Below are 6,000 nucleotides of genomic sequence, written 5' to 3' on the forward strand. Positions count from 1 at the left end.
ATATTGGACGATGTCCCCGACTCAGACCGGAGACTCGAAGTCGAAGATGGATCAACCTTTTATGAAGTCTCACGTATCTCCAACAGCAGCTATTGAAGATTGGATGCCGACTTAGTCGTGCTCATGTAGGGATGATAACATCATGTCTCTCGGTTTTCACCAAAGTATGTCAAAGATCTGACCTTGTTCCTCCATGGGCTTGCACTTTTTGCAGTCGTCAGGGGTCAAGTCCTCAGTTTCTTGACTAGTAATTTTTAGGCCAGCCACGAGAAGATCTCGACTTCGGGAGCACCTCAACAGCTACCTCTTCGAAGACCTCATGTTTCCGGGATGTCGAGACTAGAAGTTCTACGCAGCTTTCTCCTCCGCCTCAACATCAACGACTCAACACCCGGCCCCTTCACCACCAACTGCTACAAGGATCCAAGTTGAAGCTAATGCTAATGATATGAAGACGTCAACATATGCGACCAGCCCCAAACCTATAGGATGGATAGGACAAACTCAATCGCTTTGATTGAGCTACCCCGCGCATTAGGAATTTCTGGGTACTTAGAGTACCATGTCCGGTGTGATGATTGCTTGTGGTTCCCTAGTGTGCTGCCTTGAATGTTTGTATCTGTTTGCTTGTGTGCATGTATGTCTTGCTATTTAGACGTTTCCGCCCTTTTTAATTGTTTGAAATTTGTGAAACAGAAATTAAAAATGGAAATCTTCCAGTGTACTGTTTTGCTAATAAAAATAGTTTGGTAGCTCCGATTGATGTGATTCCAATTGCACTAGAATCAGTATGAAATTATCTTTCAGACTCCACTGACCTTGTATTTTCAGGATTTTTGTGCGATTTTTAATAAATAAAACTTGATCACTGTTTCTGGTTAGTATTTTGAGTCTCAAAAATTAAAAAAATAAATATTTTTGAATGATTCCAATTGTGTTGATCTTGTTTTGTTTTTGTGCATCTAGGAAAAATACCAGTAGCCTCTGTTAGTGGTATTGTGTCTCTGGTTATGGTTGTATGGGTGTCACATGCAATGATAGGATTAAAGTTTGCCTCGCCGATGTATTTCTATCTATTAGTTAAATTGGGTAGACTAACGAAAGACTCTAACTCTAAACCCGTTGGAAGTTGTTTTTCAACCGTCAAGAAAACTAACCCGACCCCTATCTACACTGACTTCCTTCAAGATCAGCTGGAGCATCTCCACTACGCCAAGAAATAAGAAGCTCTACCTTCAAGAGTGACTGCACCTCTACGAGAAGACATGCTAACTTGGTCTAACCTTGGAGTATACTCGCGCTAACCGCGAGGATATCTTTTTGAAACTACCCTCGAACACACCGTCTAACAAGTTGAGAGAACAATAGCGTCAAAGCCAAGCTACATCACATGGTTCATCTGGTCCTCATCAAATGAAGCTTCTGAAGGTACTCCAAGACTCAAGACTTTAGGTGTATTTTACCCGCTCACTTCTTAACTGGTCAACACCGACACTCAAGCTGAAGATTGTCTCCGACGAACTTGTTGCTGCTTCATATGGACAACAACCCGACGTTTCATCAACTTACTAACTTACCGCGCGTCCCATATGGTTGAGTTAACACCGTGAATGCCTCTTGAAGTTGTGGTCTGCACGTCGCCCCCGAAGATTCTTCAACTGAACAAGGAAAATCGACGACTTTTTCAGAAGCCCGATAGAACCACAAGGCAGAAGCACAGAGTTATTCGAAAGCCCAGATGAAAAATCTTAAGGGTGGAAGACTTCGTCTTCCACTACAAGTTGGAGCTAACCCTAACATTTTAAACCTTTCTAACACACCGTTGGAAACTTGGGATGCACTAACCCCTCTTGAAGCCATGGACTACACAACGCCCTCTGAAGATGTTGACTCAAGACGAGAGATCAATGACTTCTCCAAAAAGCGCCCGACAAGACCCGTGGCTGAAGCTCTATGATTTCGGGAACCCACTGAACAATCTTAAGGGTGGAAGACTTCGTCTTCCACTAAAATTTTAAGCTAACTCTAAAAGTTTTCAGCCCTGTTCAAGCCCCGTTGGGTGCACTAACCCTCCCACAGCCTTGAACTCCCACTAGGATTGTTAGGAAGTTCAGATCTAACACCTCCATGGAGTAGCCAACCTCTTCATGAAGCTTGCCCTCGGCCAGAAGCTACCATGTCTCTCAAGAAGCTGAAGTTGCAACCCTCTCAACAACGGCACATCTACAGAAGAATGGAGTCTGACTTCAGTTAAACGTTACAACCCCTCTAGTTCTACGCTCAGTAATCTCGGGACGAGATTAGTTTAAGGGTGGAAGATCTGTAACACCCCACTTTTTGCAACCTTGTTTATTTGTCCATAATGCAAAAAATTAGGGGGAACAAAACTTTTTCTTTAGACTAATTAAGATGAATTGCCTTGATCTGTTTGTTATGATGAATTGCCTTGATCTGTTGGTAGATGAATTGTCTTGATTTGCTTGTTGAGTTTTGTCTTGAGCTACCTCATAGAACCACACCCCTAGTGGTTAAACAAGCAACTCACAAAATAAAACACATGTGTGACTTAGGAAAAATTGTTTTCCTTGTTACCACATCAAACTCTTCTTCTGATGGCAACATGAGTGTGCCATCTTGATTTTCTCTTTGTAGTACAAGATAGCTCAATCATCCTTAATTCAAAACTTGGGATCGTCTACCCCTGGCTACATCTCTCTCTTATACCCACTCATCCCTGTTGGTTTTGAGGCCATGTCGACCATCTGGGTTGACAGGCTTTGAATGTCCAGATTTTGGCAGTTGATCTCTAAGCACCCACAACTGTTTTTGATGACCTCACTGCATGGATCTCATCTATGCAACACCCTCTTCAACCTCCACGTCCGGCATGTCTCATTCTATCCTTGCAGCACATTTATTCAACTTGATCTTATACCCTATCCAGTGTTTCAACACTAGAACACTTCCTTCAATTTTACCTCTTGTTTTTATTCAAGTTTAATCTTCACAAAACCAAGAGTGGGAATGATGGGTACATTTTGTAGCCACCATCTACCCTTGAGAACACTTCTCCCTAAATTAAGTTTTCTTCTCAAAAACCCTATTGTTTTTCCTTCTCAAGTTTTGATCACAAAACTACTTCTAGTTTTATTAAATCTTTTCAAAATATTTCTTCAAGGAAAACAAGGAACTGAAATGGGTTTTGTTTTTCATCCCATTTCTAACAAGTACTGATTTCTGAAACATTACTTTCTATTTTGTTTTCTTTTTAACAAAAGGCTTGTTTATGGTACTAATACCATTTCTTGTTTTCCTCTTGCTTATTTTACATTTAAGAAAAACTCTACCTTACTTGAGAAAGTAAGTAGAATATTTTGAACTCCTATGTTCCCACTAGTTTTCTCTCAACATATTCAAAATTCCATTTCACCGGAGTTCATTCCCAATTGTCTCTAGACAATTGAGGTGTGTCCCATACTTTTCAATTAAACTCTTTTTCAAATGGCAACTCTTGCACATCTCTGATCCACCACATTGTATCCCCTCCATCCTCCAATTTTTTTTTATAAAATGGATGATCATTTGATATTTTCAAATCACTCCCAATTTACCTCTTATTTGAAGAACAAGTTATATCTCATCATACCCATCTCAATCCTCTATTCTTTTCCATCATCACCCTGACCTCATGAATTGGTGATTTACGCCACCGTATTCATCCTTGTGAGTACATGGTTACTTCACTCACCATGTCTCTTAGTCTTGCTCTATAATTGTCTAAACCACCATCACCATCCCATTTACCTTGACATGCACATGCATTGTTGCATGTGGTCCATCCCAATCCTTCCAAAATTGAATTCTTATAAAAACTACTAATCATCAAATATACCTTGGGAACTATCTTCATCATAAGTTGGTCTCAACCAAAGTGGTGGAGATTATTCTCATGGCACATGTCACCTTCATACTCCTTTTTATCTATATGTATCTACTCCTATTTTTATCATCATCAAAGTCACTCTTTGACATTTTCTCCTCAATATCATGCACATATCTATTCACATGGATGTTGTGCCTCTCCCTCACATTGTTTACTTGTATTTGGCAAGAATGGAGCCGGCCAATTGTGTTGGCATGGCAATTTCGGCCAGCCACTTTCCTCCTCACTTTCTTCTCTTGCAAGACTTGCCTCTCAACTACCCCAACAATTAAATGGGCAGCCACCCATCCTAGCCAATCAAAAAGGAGGCAGCCAACCCCCTCTCCCTCTATAAATGGCCCTTGGCCGGCCACCTCCACTCCTCTTGCTCTCATTTTTCTTCTCTCCACTCACTCCTCCACCTTATCTACTCCCTCACACTCTTCTCCTACTCTCCCCCACGAAAATGCAGCTCCACCTAGCTCCCATGGACGGTCATGGGCATGGAAAGAACTCCAAGATGAAGCTCCCTCCTCCCTCAAGCTCCTCCTCACCATGAGAGCCTCCCTCTCCTTCTTCTCCCCAACCCTAGATGGTTTTCTCTCCTCTTCCTCTTCCTCCATTGCTAAGATTGAATCTTGATGCAGGTGCATGTTGGTCCAAGCATGGAGAAGCTTGAGCTATCCTCAGATCTGAAGTTCTTGAGCAAAGTTCGTCCAAATCCCTGCAGTAATTTCTGCTATCTTGCTGTTTCAGATTCTGGTACGAACTTGTAAAATCCACCAAATCTCGTGTGCAGATCCAAATCGAGTGATTCAAAGTTCCGCGGATAGGTATTCAAAATATCTACAACTTGGCGTTGGTCTCATCCTCAAATTCGTTACAGATTCTCCCTGGTAAATAAAGTTCTGGAAACATGCAGATTCACTGTTTGTTAGATTTGTTCAGTTTTACAAAACCTTTTTGAGCAAACTCAACTGCGGGTGAAAGCCCTCTTCAATACCTTGATTTTGGCCGTGGTTTCACTTCGATTGAGCTCCTGAAACTGAAATGGTTCACAGATCAAGATCTGGACAGATCTGGCTTTGTCGAATTAAACCAGGAGCTTGGGAACAAATGTTTGAATGAAACAAATTGGGTAAGAACCAGCTTTTCAATACCTTTCCGGTGCAGCTGACCTCATATTTTTATGAGTCGTGTACGATTTGTGGTGAATTAAACTTGTTCTGTGTGTTCTGCAGACATGGCTGTTAGCTTTTAAATCACCAAAAATCCATTTTTGAACCTAATTGAGTGATTCTAGTTCTGTAGGACTACGGAATGTTTTCTTAATCTTCTCAAACAAGTTTCAAACCTTTATACTGTTCTGTAACTCTAGAGGTAAAGCAAATGGTATAGACATGCAGTAATCTTGTCAATCCATTTGTGAGAGTTTCAGAAACAATTTTAACCCAAATCCAATTGTGTATGCCTCTCTGTTTAAATACCTTTAAAATGCCAGTGGTCCCATATTTTTAGGATTTTTCTACGATTTATAGCTTACAGATGTACAGTCAGATTCAAACAAATTCCTAAATTTGTAGGTTTAATATTTTTGAGTGCATCCATTTGGGTTAGTCTTGTATTAGTACTGGTCATCTAGGAAAAATAGTGTTAGTCTCTGTTCATGCATTTTTGTTACTGTTAGTAATGTGTATGTGTGACATGGGTTGTTGTAGCAAAACTTTTTGGTTTATTTGGAAACCTTAACCACCTCTTTGCATTAAAAATTGGTCAACCAATGTTTTATTCTTGCAAAACAAAACCTCTGCAAATTAACCTTAGTTCTATTGTTGGCTTAAGTTTTCCAATGATGTGGAATATTGTTTACTTCCTATTCTTGTGTAGTGTTATGTAAGCTTTATAAAATAGAGAGAATGATTTCCCGCTTTTCCAAAAATGTTTCAAATTATAATATGAACGTTTGTGATGCCAAACTAATGCACTTGTCCTCTTTATGATGTTATCTACCAGGGGATATTTGGTTTATGCCATGGTGATAACCGAGAGAGGCAATTGCTAAGCATGGTACTCTCATA

This window comes from Lolium rigidum, chromosome 2, assembly GCF_022539505.1.
Source record: "Lolium rigidum isolate FL_2022 chromosome 2, APGP_CSIRO_Lrig_0.1, whole genome shotgun sequence".
In the NCBI taxonomy this organism is placed as follows: Eukaryota; Viridiplantae; Streptophyta; class Magnoliopsida; order Poales; family Poaceae; genus Lolium; species Lolium rigidum.